Source organism: Acomys russatus, chromosome X (genome assembly GCF_903995435.1).
Source record: "Acomys russatus chromosome X, mAcoRus1.1, whole genome shotgun sequence".
Classification (NCBI taxonomy): domain Eukaryota; kingdom Metazoa; phylum Chordata; class Mammalia; order Rodentia; family Muridae; genus Acomys; species Acomys russatus.
This window is the reverse complement of record NC_067169.1, coordinates 53,951,716-53,967,410: the sequence shown is the minus strand read 5'-3', so window position 1 is coordinate 53,967,410 and position 15,695 is coordinate 53,951,716.

Genomic DNA, 15,695 nt, shown 5'->3' with positions numbered 1-15,695 from the left:
AATATTTAACACAAGGCTCACATAGTTGGCCCTTTTCCTGAGAGACTTTACATTCCCTTTTAGGATATCTTTATATTGTTTGCTTTCCTCTCTGAGACTCAAGTAGAGGCTGAGAGGGGCTGTTGGACTTGTTGCCTTTTCATGATTGCTTCCACAGTTGCTGTTCCCAGGTCTTCTTGCCCTTTGTATTTCAGTTTATACAGTCCTGAGAATGGTCTTCCCTAGCTGTACTCCTAGTTTTTGAGCACAAGTAGCAAATATCAAATAGAGAGAAGAAGTAGACACATTGCTAACCTTCCTCAAATCTATGTTTACAAACTTTTCCAGAAAGGAAAGTCCTCTTTCCACTATTATTCTAGGGTTACTGCCCATGAGCCTTCTAGGCAGAAAATCTTCTGTGCTTTCTGCATGGATAAGCATCTGATTATTTGTTTTACCACAAACATCTTTTTGTCATGGGATAAGCAACAGTAGCTTTTACTTGCAATAATTTATCCCCTAGCTCTTCTTAAGGGCACCGTGCTTTTATTCTTGGGCTGTTTAGTTGTCCTTATCACAGTCATGGGGTCAGCTTGACCCAAGACAAGGCCTGGGAAGTCATTTCGAGATAAAGGATGCTTGGTTCTGAAGGGAGAGGGCTCATCTCCTCTCCAGAACTAGATTCTCCGGGAGCTTAATCAGCACATGGGAACTCACACCAATATTGTCCGAATGGCATTGCTTCTCTATAGACCTGAGTTCCGTGGTTTACCCTGCATAGATAACTCACTGTTCAGCCCAATGACAAATGACTGAATCCAAAGGACCTGTCATCTTTATGACCTGCCTAGAATTGTCCAAATGAGTTTAATCTGCTAGGTTATGTGTCAATAACGGGGACAGAAAGCATCTTTTTCTCTTTGAAGGTGCTATAAGACAGAGGACACTTCATCTTAATGGGTCATTCCACGGTCCATTGACTTTATAATGTCATGGGTTAATGGTTTTCGGTACCCATGATTGAGCAGGATCAAGCTGACACAGGTATCTACCTCTACCAGAATATAACCTGAGATCGCCATTGCTCACTCTTGGTGTGTCCCACTACATAAAAACCCGTATCCACAATCATTTTGTGTGTGTCTGCAAATGGCTGACAGCACCCAAGGAATTGTAGCAAACACCTTCTTTCCCATAAAGCTATTGACTCATATAGGAGGGGTATTTTGTCCTTGCAAAATGTAGTACTCTTAGTACTTCAGGAGGCTTGGTACTAGGAGTCTTGACCTAGCACCCTGGAGACTTATAGGATATCTCTGAAGGAAGTAAGATGGGACACAGAGACTCTGGACTATCTAGAATCAGACTAGGGGAATCAGAGAAGGAATGGAGGTGTGATACAGAAGGATCCTTGGCCTTCCAAGAAAACACTTCCTCCACAGACTGCAACTAGCATCCCAGAATATAGCTGGTACTCCTTGGATAATTTGTGGGTGGCCCTGAAGGAAGAAAAAACAGTTGTACATGGGTAACTCTGACAAATTCTGCCCTATATTATATTTGCGGCTCCCCTGGGAAACCATTTCTCATGATCTCCCTGTGGGTATGGAGGCTAAGCTTCCTGGCAGAAAAAGATTAAGCTCTTTTTTTTTGTTTTGTTTTGTTTTGTTTTGTTTTGTTTTGTTTTGTTTTTTTTTGACACAGGGTTTCTCTGTGTAGCCTTGGCTGTCCTGGACTTGCTTTGTAGACCAGGATCGTGTCGAATTCACAGTGATCTGCCTACCCCTTCCTCCAAGTGCTGGGATTACAGGCGTATGCCACTGCACCTGGCTTAAATTCTTTCACTTAAAGTTTTGGAGGAGGAAAAATAGAGAAGTCTTGTGTGGCGGTAGCCCTTCTCCACCCACATTCTCTAGCCTGGAGGAGCAACTCCAGTGTACAAAGGGAAAGAGCTACTGTGGTCTAGTCTGTCCCATGAGAATGCTGGACCAAGTGAGTAATGGGACTTCCACATCTACCCATGACTCGACTCCAAACATCTCCCCATTTTCCCTCCCTTCCACTCATGGAGGCTGCTTGCCAGCAAGAGGCTGGGCATACACTATTCCTCAAATCAAAAGATTTTCCACCTGGAAAAAATGCTCCAAGAAAAAAAAAACCCAGCAAAACAAGCTTCCACTGGTCCCTGAAGCGTTCATTTGAGAAAGGAAATCTCATAAAACATACTGTCACCTAGCCACTCCAACTTATACCCGACAGAATGCTATAGCTACCAGAATTCTTTCTATGTCAGAATTCTGGTACATAATGGGATGGTTGAAGTAAAAAAGGAGTTAGGAAGAGAAAAGGCCAGTAATGGAGAGACTGAGCCAAGAGGAAAGGAGACAGTTGGGTTTGTCTGGGTGAGTTATTAGAAGATGTTCAATGACGAGGTGTGCATCATTTGTAAATCTTGCTCAAGTTTTCATAAATAAAACCATCTAAGTATCATGGGAACCAAGAGGTTGAATGGATCTGTTAGGGGTGGGATAAAGCTATCCTACCCTGGGTGTGTGGCCTTTTTTGAGACTGGCAGGCAATACTTCTTAACTATAACTAGTTGTGAGATGTAACACAGGAAGATTTTGGGAACACCATTGTCATTCAGTCTAGGTTAGTTGAAACCGTGCACAATTATATTAATCTGTACACCAAAAGTCAAGAAGGCCAAGTTATATGGGTTCTACCTTGTATAATCCAAACCTCTCTGGATAGCTTCAAAAATGAAACCCAAGACCCCAGAATTCTTTTACCATTTTATAATAGTCATTTTCAATAACTGGGTCATTTTCAATAACCTTGAGAGCCAGAGGGGCTAAACTGGAAGAAGAAAGGGCTAAACAGTTCAATCTATGGCTATGTCAATTATGGTGTTGATTGATCCTAGAAAATCCTATAGTGCCATCTAGTGGACCTGTTTCAGTCTAAAGGAACCAACACAGCTCCGGACTATCTCATTTGTTACTGTCCTCAGTAAGGACACTGAGAGTGCCTTAAGCTCTGAGGTGATAAATTTCCCCTCAGGGCTATGTCTAATCTGAAAAGGAAAAGGCCATTGGGAGAGAGAATGTCTTCCTTTCCTCTGTGAGGGAAGGCCAGCCCCATATAAGGACTTTACTCTCTGGTCAAGCCTAAAAAAAGAAAAATGCCCTTGATTTCATTCCTGGACTATGAGGAGCTTAGTGAGTCAAGAAGTTGTTCTCTCTTTGAGGACTGGAGAGGCTCCTGTAGTCACCATTTCAGTAGATAAGTCTTGGGTAATGCTCAGTGTGGCTTGGATCAAAATTACATTCCTTACTCACACGAGAGAGACTATTTTTTCCTTGATGACTTTCTCTTGTTTGACGACCCAGTCCCTAGGCATCCTAACAAGCCTAACAAGCCCTAACAAGCTTACTTAACACTGATCTTAACCCATATGATAAACAAAATCATCTTTTCACTCATTTCTTTCTGAGCATAGCTAGTTGTTCCTTTGTCCGCTATGTCTTAGTACTATTTTGCTCTGTGGAGACACCATGATCAAGGCAACCTATAAGAGAAAGCATTTAATTGGGGACTTGCTTACAATTTTAGAGGGTTAGTCCACAATCATCATGGTTGGAAGCAGATAGGCATGGGACTGGAACAGTAGCTGACACATTTACATCCTGATCTGCAGGGAAAGACAGACAGAGAGAGAGAGAGAGAGAGAGAGAGAGAGAGAGAGAGAGAGAGAGAGAGAGAGAGGTGTAATGTGGGATTTTGAAACCTCAAAGCCCATCTCCAGTTATATACCTCCTTCAACAAGGCCACACTTCTTCCAAAGCCACACCTCCTGATCCTTCCCAAACAGTTCCACTAACTGAGGACAAAGCCGTCAATCATACAGGGATATGGGACAGTGTTATTCAAACCACCACATCTCTACTCCCTGGACACATAAGCTTGTGGTCATATCATAAAACAAACTGCCTGCTTCAAAAGTTTCCATAGTCTTTCACAGTCTCGAGACCACTTAAAGGCCAAAGTCTCTTCTGAGACTTAAGGACATCTCTTAATTGTGACCTCTAAAATCAAATAAAAAAACAGATTACATACTTCTAACATACAGTGACCTAGACTACACATTACCAATACAAACCGGAGGAAAGGCAACATAGTAAAGAAATACATGACAAAACAAGATGGAAAACAAGCAGAGCAAACTCCAAGTCCCACAATTCTATGTCAAAAGATTTATTATATGGCTCTTTACTTCCAGCTTTGACTGTAACACACTTCTTGTCTCTTTGGCTGGTTTCACACACTGTCTGAAGCACTTCTCAGCAGATATACCATGACTCTGGCATCTTCAATATATTGGGGTCTCCCATGCAATCCAGGTTTCACCAATAATGCCTCACACAATGGCTTCTCCAGACCTCCATGCATGGACTCCCCTGTCACATGCCTGGTCTCAGTGGTTTTCCTTAACCATCGAGGAAGATTGTACAATCACTTTCCTGTATCCTTCCTGACTCTAAATCCAAAGCTTCCAAGTTTTTCTGCTTGCTAGAGCTGGAACTTGGCCCTTTTCATGAATTACATTTGCATCAGCTGTTGTTGATGGTTTCCTTTGCTGCTTAATCTTTCCTTTAATCCCTTTTCACAGGCTAGAGGCTTTGCTGGAGGTGGTCTTGCCCTTAGAGCACCACTCCCTTTATTCCATTTTGAATTAGGCCTTTCTTTAAACTCAGTGGGCAAAATGTCCTCGTTTCTACCACAGACAGAATTCTGCCTGAAAAAGGGAAAGCTTGGATGCAGGCAGAGTCAATGGCCAAACTCTGCCAAGACAGGGTAAGCAAGTCCTCAATAGCTCCTGCCTTACAAATATGTCTGTCAGATATATTGGGTCAGAAGGCTGAAGAAGATGCTCCAACATTACAGAGAATTTTGGGTGACTGTTCAGGCAGCAAACTGTCTCTGTCATTTTCTTATTTTGGAAGCTGCTAACCTGCACTTCCTGTCTACTCATGTAATTAATTTTATTCCTTCTCAAATCTCTGATGGTGTTGAAGACGAGATAGTTTAGTTTTACAATTAAGCTTAGCTGTTTAGGCATTAAGATGTTTTTAGGTCTAGATAGATGTTTTAAGTTGATAAAGATGAGATATGGTAAATTTACATTCAGAATTTTAGATGCTCTAAGATAGGAAAGGTGTTTTCTTCAAGGCTGTCAAATACAAATAGCCAAAACACTATGAATGTAATATTTATATAATTCCTGATTGTTTCCTGGTTCTTCTTCTTCTTTCTTCTTCTTTCTTCTTCTTCTTCTTCTTCTTCTTCTTCTTCTTCTTCTTCTTCTTCTTCTTCTTCTTCTTCTTCTTCTTCTGATTTTTTTTGAGACAGGGTTTCTCTGTGTAGCCTTGGCTGTCCTGAACTCACTTTGTATACCAGGCTGGCATCAAACTCACAGAGATCCTCTGGCCTCTGCTTCCCGAGTGTTGGGATTAAAGGCGTGCACCACCACGCCAGGCCTTGTGGTTCTTCTCTATGTAGGTAGTTTATTGTACATATGTGTAATAACAAAAATGTATATGTAAAAAAAGAAAAAGAAAAAAATTCCCTAGAGCCAGATCTTATGGAGCCATTTTTCTCAATTGAGGTTTTCTCCTTTCAGATGACTCTAGCTCATGTCAACTTGACATAAAATTAGCCAGCACAGGAAGTTAGTCCATAATTATTATCTTAGTTAAGGTTTCTATTGTTGTGAAGAGACACTATGACCACAGCAGCTCTTATAAGGAAAACACATAATTGAGGCTGGTTTACATTCAGAGGTTTAGTCCATTATCAGCATGGCAGGAAGCATAGTGGCATGCAGGCAGACATGGTACTGGAGAGATAGCTGAGAGCTGGATCATCAGGAAGCAGGAAGAGACAGTCACACTAGGCCTTCCAGTGACACATTTCCTCCAACAAGGCCATACCTCCTAATAGTGCCACTCCCTATGGGCCTATGGGGGCATTTTTATTCAAAGCACCATAATTGTTTTGGTGGAAAACAGCCATGGCACTGGAGCAGTAGCTGAGAGCTTTACATCCAAATTCAAAGACAGAGAGAGAGAGAGAGAGAGAGAGACTTGGCTGGGCATGTGCTTTTGAAGCATCAAAACACACCCTCAATGACACACCTCCAGTAAGGTCACAACTACTCCAACCAATCTACACCCAATTCTTCTGAAACAGTTCTACTAAATATTGACAAAGTATTCAAACATATGAGCCACACTTTGTCTAGGAACAACATGTTTAAACATCTGAACACCAAATGTCCCAGTCCTGTCTGGAACCTTAAAGTCCCTGTTTGTAGTCTTTACTATAGACCATTATACCACTCAACACATTCCTACCTGTGTCTAGGATGACTATTCCTGGATGCTCACAAACAACCACTCCTGTTACAGTTATCCCTGGGAACTCTAACAACTTTTACTGAAGGTCTCAATATCATTAAAAGCTCAAAGAATGATGTTATATATACCATATTCATAAATTGCCATGTTCTGTTTAGGCTGTCTCTGGGAATAGAGTAGACCTTGTCAGCATTTTTGAGTCAAGCTTGTTTATTTCAAATATTCTATAAAACACTCTGTCCTGGGACAGCTTGACTCTAACTGTGTAACAGGGAAAGAAAAACAGGGAATAGCTAAGGGCACTAAAGAAAAAAGTGACCCCTTAAACATCTTGGGATAAAAAGTGTTTGCAACAAAGGTTACAATTGTTTATCAATTTCATAGCATTAAAAGTGCCTGTGGTGGGAAAAAGAAGCCAGAAACTCATCCATGGAGAGACTGCTATGTTCTATCTGGGGCTTTCAATCAGGAACACCAGCTGATCATTTCAGCGCAGTTTCAGCAGTTTATTTCTGCGGGATGGATTAAGTGTGTAAGTTTGATTTAATGTTATTTTGCCTGTTCTTTTCTGTGCCTTTCTATAGGTATTTGCTACCTGCTCTTTTACCTTTGCTTGCTATGTGTTTAATAAACTCACTGATTTGAAACTGAAAGTCTATATACTGTGGATAATTCTCGAGACTCTACAGACTAGGTGGAAAGAAAGGTGTACAACTTCTCATTGATCAATTCTTAGCCACTTCTGTAACTCCCCATGCCACCTGCTTATCTCAACAAGAAACATGCCAGATGGATCCTAAATATGGTCCATAACTTGAAGGTCATGAATGAGGCTGTAGTCTTGGTAGATCCCATAGTTCCAAATCTTTAATTATTTGGGGGTCAGATATCCTCATATGCCCCCTTAGGCTATAAGGATACTTTATTTTTAATTTCTATCTACCTAGAATCAAAGTTTCCACTTGCCTTCTAAAGTCAGGACCCTCTACTGAGCAATTTGCCTAGACTGTCTTACTTTACTGCTTGTCCTACTTTAAATTCTTCCCAAAGTGAGCAGCCTTTTGCACTACATAGGCGATTTACTAACCTATAGTTCAGACCATACAAATGCTGTCCCAAGTTGTTACCCCATGTGTTATGAGGCTTTTCATTCTATGACCAATTCGGCATAGAAAAACTATACCAAGGGAAGATTGGCAAATAATTGTTTCTTTCTTTCTTTTTCTTTTCTTTTCTTTCTTTCTTTCTTTCTTTTTTTTTTTTTTGAGATAGGGTCTCTCTATGTATCCTTGGCTGTCCTGGACTTACTTTGTAGACCAGGCTGGCCTTGAACTCACAGAGATCCACCTGCCTCTGCCTCCTGAGTGCTGGGATTAAAGGCATGCGCCACCACCACACAGCTGGCAAATAAATTTTACTCACATGTCTCAAACAAAGGACTCAAATATCTTCTAGTTTTAGTGGATACCAAAAATTTTAGATGAAACAAAAAGGGCTTCAGAGATGTTCCATGTTCTTCATAGAATATATTACCTCTTACTTTGGGCTCCTCTATTTCCTACAGTCTGATAAAATTGTGGCTTTTACTTCCAATATCAATTAGACAATAAATGAATCTCTCAAAATTTAATATTATTTCCATGACACTTGGCACCTTCAATTTTTGGCAGATGTCAAAAAGGCTAATCTAATTCTTAAAAGATCTTCTTAAGTTCACACTTGAGACTAAACAGTCTTGGTCCACTCCCCTCCCAGGGCCACTTTTAAGATACCATCTCACTTCTATCACTTATCTCAGCCATCTTGGAAGCCTTTATGGTAGGCTCTTCATCTAGACTGACATATTGTTAGATCATAAAGATCATAACTGGTCTCAACTTGTTATATCTTAGTGACAGATTGTCAAGACTGTCACTAAATATCAGCATAAGTATAGTCCCAAAGATGACCTCACCTCAGGATCACATCCCATATTAACTCAGAGGGTTGTGTCTATCTCAAAATCTTCCCAAAGGATAAAAGACTACTCAAAGGTGTCACGTTCAAACCTTATCAAGTGAGACTTGGATCTCCAATTGCAGTCAAGCCACAGGGCTGTTATCATGAATGGTGGTTTGAATGACAATGGACCCCAAAAGCTCATATCATCTTTGAATATTGGTGGAAGTGTTTGGTAAGGATTAGGAGGTGTGGCCTTGAGGAGATGTGTCACTGTGGGTAGGCTTTAAGGTTTCAAAAGACTTGTTCAAGTCTCAGTACACTGAGATAATCCTTCCCAAATAATTTCACCAAGTACTCAATGCCTGAGGTTCTGGGAGGCATTCTCATTCAAATCCTCATATTCTACTCCCTGGCATAGGCTGGTGGCTTTTTCATAATGCAAAAATGTATTTAGTGCAAATTCGAAAGTCCCCACAGTATTTCACAATCCCAACAGTTCAAAAGCCCAAAGTCTCTTCTGAGACTCAAGGGAAACTCTTAACGGCAATTCCTTATAAAATCAAAAAAGTAAATTACATACTTTCAACATGGAGCAGCACAGAAATCACATTACAATTCCAGAAGTGAGGATATCCATAGTAAGTATATACTGCATCAAAGCAAGACAAAAATCTAACAGGAAAAACTGTAAGTCCTCTAGCTCCATGTCTGATGTCAGAATAGCTTCATCGTTCCAGCTTGCAGACTACAACACACTTCTCTCTTTTGGGCTGGTTCCATTTCCTACCTGAAGCTCTCTTTGGCAGATGTCTCACAACTCTGGCATCTGTCATTATATTCCTACTTCTGTTTCCATCCCCTACAGCCACTTTGCTTATCACCTTCTCAAAAAGGCTCATTATCACCTCAAATGAAACCATGCCCTTGTAGAGGACTTCTTACTTTGCTAGCCTTTAACTCTTAACTGGCTTGGCAGTGCATACTTAGCTACTTCATTTAAATGGACACAACCGACAGTCTCTCTACATATACATTTCTAATGGAGATCCTGTCTTGTCGAACTTATTATCTATCCCAGCATGCTCATGACTGAATATGAACACAAATTACATTTTTTAACTTGTCAGATGTGTGTAAAGTCTTGACAGATGCCATTCTCTTGCCAGCCTCTCATTTGTACTAAGGCTATCAGCTTCAGTGAAAAAGCTGTTCCTGTGGTCATCTTCTCATCATGCAACTTGACCCTCTCATTAGCTAGGACAAAAAGAACATCTTTATCAATGAGAACAATCAATTCTCATTGTCAACATGTGTGACAAAACTCTAAAACTCTCAACTTATTCAAGCCAGGCCACTTACTTGTCTTGATATGTCTCCTGGGTAAAGATTGCACTTCTTAAAAAGCCACTCATATTTCTTCTTTGATGCTTACCTATAGGACCTAATAAACGCTGAATGTTCTACCTGTATGGAAGTAAAACAGTTTCGGTATCCCAAAACCAGCAACTTCTTCTTGGAATAACTCTAGCTTCTTGTAATTTATTTCTTGCCTCAGTTTTCTCTTTTCAAATGACCATTCACTTACTTTTCTTCCCTGGAAAAGTAGAAAATGACTCACCTGATTGCTGGGACACAGGAAAGAGGGAAAATAGAGGAGAGATGATATCCAGTTATTTCCTTCAAGGCCCCGTGACCAAAAGGTGTCTCCAATTAGTCAACACTTCTTTTAAACCACTTCTTACAAATTACATTTAGTTAATTAATTAATTAACCTGCAGAGTCATCTCCTTGGTCCAAGCCACACCTCTTTTTTTCTAATTTTTTTCTTTAATTTATTCTTTGAAAATGTATGCATATATACAACGTATCTTGATTGTATTCATCATTGGCTCCCCTTCCTCCAACTCTTCACAGAACCTTCATCAATAACATATATGTATATGTATATACATATTTAATCCACTAAGTTCAGTTAGTATTGCCTGTATGCACATGAGCATGGGGTCATCCACTGGGGCATGGAAAATTTATACTGGCCATACTCCTAAACAAGGTGACTTTCCCTCCCCTCAGAAGTCATCCACTGCCAATGTCTCCCCAGCTATCATTGGTGCCTTACATACTCCTCCCCACTTCATGATGAAATTTATGGCTGGCTTGTTTTGTGTATGTCTTATGTAGGTAACCACAGTTTCTGTGGGTTCATATGTACAACAGCTATATTATATCCAGAGGATAACATTTTACAGCATTCCTCTCCATCCTTTGGCTCTTACTTTTGTTCCATACTCATCTTTCATGATGTTCCCAGTACCTTGGTGAAGATTGTTGCTATATATGTCCCATCTATGTCTGAGTATTCACAGACGCATATTTTCAGTGCTTTGAACAGTTCTCTTTGAATGTATCTCAGCATTAGCCACCATAAATTGCAATAAGAAGCTTCTCAGACCAAGGTTGAAGGCAGTTTGATAAGATGAGCATTTAAAAAACAATATCAGTAGATTCTCCCCTTGGGCCCAAAAATGGGTTTGGACCATGTTTACAAAACTAGGCATGAATTCCCTCATGTGGAGACAACCTCAAATCCAATCAAGGAGCAGTTGGTTACCACCATAGATAGTGTTGCCATTACTGCACCAGTGGGCATATCTTCCAGGGCACACCTCATAAAGTATCCACCACTCCCTTTTAGAGGACATTTTTTGATCTAGACTATAGTATTCCCCATGTATTATATACATATGAAAACAGAAATTATTTAGGTGGCATTTATAATCAAAATGGAAACTGTATGTAAAGGTTTAAAATTTTCTCAGCCTGTGAATGTAAAGAACAAAATGTGTTGAGGAAACAAAACCAGGGACATGACCAAAGGAATCTCTTGATAAGGAGATCAGAATGAATAAAAAGAAGTTAAGTGCTTTTCATTATGCTAGTGATGAGTAGTAACACACACTTCATCGGCCAGAGTACTAAGGCCTTGAGAAAAAAAAATGGTTTAAAAGGAAAACCCCAGACCACTAGAAAATGATATGAAGGCAGGATGCTTTGATGTTTTTTGATTTACTGTCCAAGGATTCTTCATGTCTCTAACTACATTGGCTAGTATTTTTTGGCTATTCTACTTGTGGTTTTAAAAAGCCCAAGTGCAGCTTAATTACTTAATAATTAGTAATAATCAATTACTTAGTTAATAAGTAATAATTACTTATTACTTTATTCCTTAGCCCTGCAGGCACACAGGATGCATAAGCTGTGGAGGTACTACTACTTTTATACAGATTTCTAAGAATTTCTCAGACGCCCACGAGAATCAGCAAGAGACTGCTATACTAGTGAGACTACTATGAGAGTTAGGACTCCCATAAGGGCAATCCAAGAGGAGACTCTGGATTATGGCCACTATATAATGACTACATAAAAGACTAGTGGAGTCATGGAAATATGTCCATCTCCAAGAAACTAGAACTTGAGGGTCACAGTGTGTTGAAACAATTACAGGTATGCTATTCCTCAATCTTTGAGACATGTGGCATATGCTCTTCCTAGAAAACATGTGGGAGTAAAGCCCTCTGGAAGCTTAGGAATGTAATTGCATTGCCATGTGCTCAAAAGGAAGGCATGGAATCAAAGGGGATTGCTTTCAAGCCTAAAGATTTAATACTGTCTGTTCTGTGGGGTATTGTACTTACCAATGGTCTGTTACTCTTACCTTGCTCTTATTGTTCTTTCTTGCAGTGAGAATGTCTCATTGATGTCTACCTTACCATTACATTTTGAAAGTACATAATTGTTGGATTTCATAGAATTACATGGGAGGAGAATTTACCTCGATATTGTAATCACAATCCTATGTTGAAGCACTGGTGGAAAGATTCTAAAAAAAGATACTCATGCTTGTTCTTTTGACTATTAGACTATAACAACTAATTTTTAATCTGAAAAATAACTGTTCTTAACAGGAGTGAAATAGCTGGAGCAGCTGGAGCTGACCTCCACAGAAAAGATACTAAAAGCTTCCATTCTACACACCTATAAAAAAAATTGGACATAAGGACAAGAACTCTGTCACACCAGAACTGGGTGAGAGTCTTAACACCTCACAAAACCCAATCTTCTTCAAAATGAAGAATCATTAAGATCCCCATTTCCTCGCCTAGGACAAATAAAAAACTGTCTCTGCAATTTTCTTGATAGATTCCACTTGCCAAAGTTGAATCATGATCAGATAAACAAATTAAATAGTTCTATTTCTCCTGCGGAAATAGAAACAGCCATCAAAAGTCTCCCAACCAAAAAAAGCCCAGGACCAGATGGTTTCAGCGTAGAATTCTACCAGACCTTCAGAGAAGAGCTAATACTGATATTCTTTAAATTGCTCCAAAAAATAGAAATGAAAGGAACAGTACCAAACTCATTCTATGAGGCTACGGTCACCTTGATACCAAAACCTCACAACGACTCAACAAAGAATGAGAACTTCAGACCAATTTCTCTTATAAACATTGACTTGAAAATAATGAAATACTCCCAAACCAAATCCAAGAATACATAAAAAATGTCATACACCATGACCAAGTAGGCTTCATCCCAGCATGCAGGGATGGCTCAATATATGAAAATTCATCAATGTAATCCATCATATAAGCAAACTGAAAGAAAAAACCCACATAATCATCTCCTTAGATGCCAAAAAAAGCATTTGAGAAAATCAAAAAATTGCTCATGTTAAAAGTTTTGGAGAAACCAGGAATACAAGCACATACCTAAACATAATAAATGCTATATACAGCAAGCCAATAGCTAACATCAAATTAAATGGAGAGATACTCAAGGAAATTCCACTAAAATTGGGGACTCGACAAGGCTGCCCACTTTCTCCATATCTCTTCAATATAGTTCTTGAAGTTCTAGCCCGAGAAATAAGACAACAAAAGGAGATCAAGGGGATACAAATGGGAAAGGAGGAAGTCGAATTATCCTTATTCACAGATGATATGATAGTGTACATAAGTGACTCCCAAAATTCCACCAGAGAACTCCTACAGCTGATAAGCACCTTCAGCAAATTGGCTGGATAAAAAAATTAACTCAAAAATGTCAGTATCCCTCCTATATACAAATGACAATCATGCTGAGAAAGAAATTAGGGAAACTACACCCTTCTTCACAATAGCCACAAATAATATAAAGTATCTTGGTGTAACTCTAACCAACCAAGTGAAAGACTTGTATGAAAAAGTCTTTAAGTCTCTAAAGAAAGAAATTGAAGAAGATATCAGAAGATGGAAAGATCTCTCATGCTTGTGGATCGGGAGAGTCAACATAGTAAAAACGTCCATCTTACCAAAATCAATCTACAGATTCAATGTAATTCTCATCAGAATACCCACACAATTCTTTACAGACCTTGAAAGATCAACTCTCAACTTCATATGGAAAAATAAAAACCCAGAATAGCTAAAACAATCCTGTACAATAGAAGAAGAATCTTCATCCCTGATCTCAAGCTGTACTACAGAGCAACAATTATTAAAATGGAATGAAACTGGCATATAAATAAGCTGGTTTATCAATGGAATTGGAACCAAGACCCAGAAATAAACCCACACACCTATGGACACTTGATTTTCGACAAAGAAGCCAAAGCCATGTAAAGAAAAAAAAAAGCATCTTCAATAAGTGGTGCTGGTGTAACTGGATATCTACATGTGGAAAAATGCAAACAGACCCTTATTAATCATCCTGTACAAAACTCCAATGGATTAAAGACCTCAGCGTGGAACCAGATACCTTAAATATGTTAAAAGAAAAAGTGGGGAGGCGCCTTGAACTCACTGACACAGGAGACAACTTCCTGAACAGAACACCAACAGCTCAGTCTCTAAGATCAACAATTAATAAATGAGACCGTGAAATTGAAAAGCTTCTGTAAGGCAAAGGACACTCTCAACAGAATAAAATGACAGCCTACAGACTGGGAAAAGACCTTCACAAACCTCTGACAAAGGCGTAATATCCAAAATATATAAAGAAATCAAGAAATTAAAACCACCAAACCAAATAACCCAATTAAAAATGGGGTATAGAACTGAACAGAAATTCTCAACAGAGGAATATCAAATGGCTGAGAAACACTTAAAGAAATGTTCAACATCCTTAATCATCAGGGAACTACAAATCAAAATGACTCTGAGATTCCATCTTATGTCCATCAGGATGGCTAAGATAAAAAACTCAAGCGACAGCACATGTTGGAGAGGATGTAGATAAAAGGGAACACTTTTCCATTGCTGGTGGGAGTGCAAACTTGTACAACCACTGTGGAAATCAATCTGGCTCTTTCTCAGAAAATTGAGAATAGTGCTACCTCAAGACCCAGTTATTCTACTCCTGGCCATAAACCCAAAAGATGCTCTACCATACAACAAGGACATTTGCTCAACCATATTCATAGCAGCTTTATTTGTAATGGCCAGAACCTGGAAACAACCTAAATGTTCCTCAGTCGAAGAATGGATAAAGAAACTGTGGTACATTTACACTATGGAATACTACTCAGCTATTAAAAACAAGAAAATCTTGAAATTTACAGGCATATGGATGGAACTAGAAATGATCATCCTGAGTGAGGTAACCCAGATCCAGACATGCATGGTATATACTCATAAGTGGATATTAGTCCAACATAGATGCCCTCTGAGAGACCCCACCCACAGGGGGATTGGGAAAGATGCTGAGACTTGCTGCTGGACTCTGGGTCAGAGTGGTATGGAAGGGCCCAGAGGGTCCAGGAATTCCCAAGGAGACCATCAAAGCTGGTAGATCCAGACCCAGGGGGGTTTAGACGAACTGATGCACCAATGAAGGACAATACATGCAGTAAACTTAGACCCCCCTGTTCAGATCTAGCCAATGGACAGCTCATTCTCCAAGGCTGTGAGTGGATCAGGGACTGCCTCTGACGTGAACTCTGATGCCCCCTATTTGATCACTTCCCCTTGGTGGGTAGGCCTGGTGGGCACACAGAGGAAGGGGAAGCAATCTATCCAGATGAGACCTGACAGGCTGTGTTCATATGATGGGAGAGGAGGTCCCCTCTGTCAGAAGTCTAGGGGAGCGGAATAGTGCAGAGGAGGGAGGGAGTGTGGGAACAGAAAGATACAAGTGAGGGGATAACAATTGGGATGTAATGTGAATAAATTATAATTATAATAAACTAAAATAAAAAAAAAAACTGTCCCTTATAGCAAAATGAACAAACACACTTACATTCTCTTTCACTGAGGAAAGGACTGGGTAACTTAACTCAAACTTGAGTTTACATATTTTCTACCCTCCCTTTTTTTCATG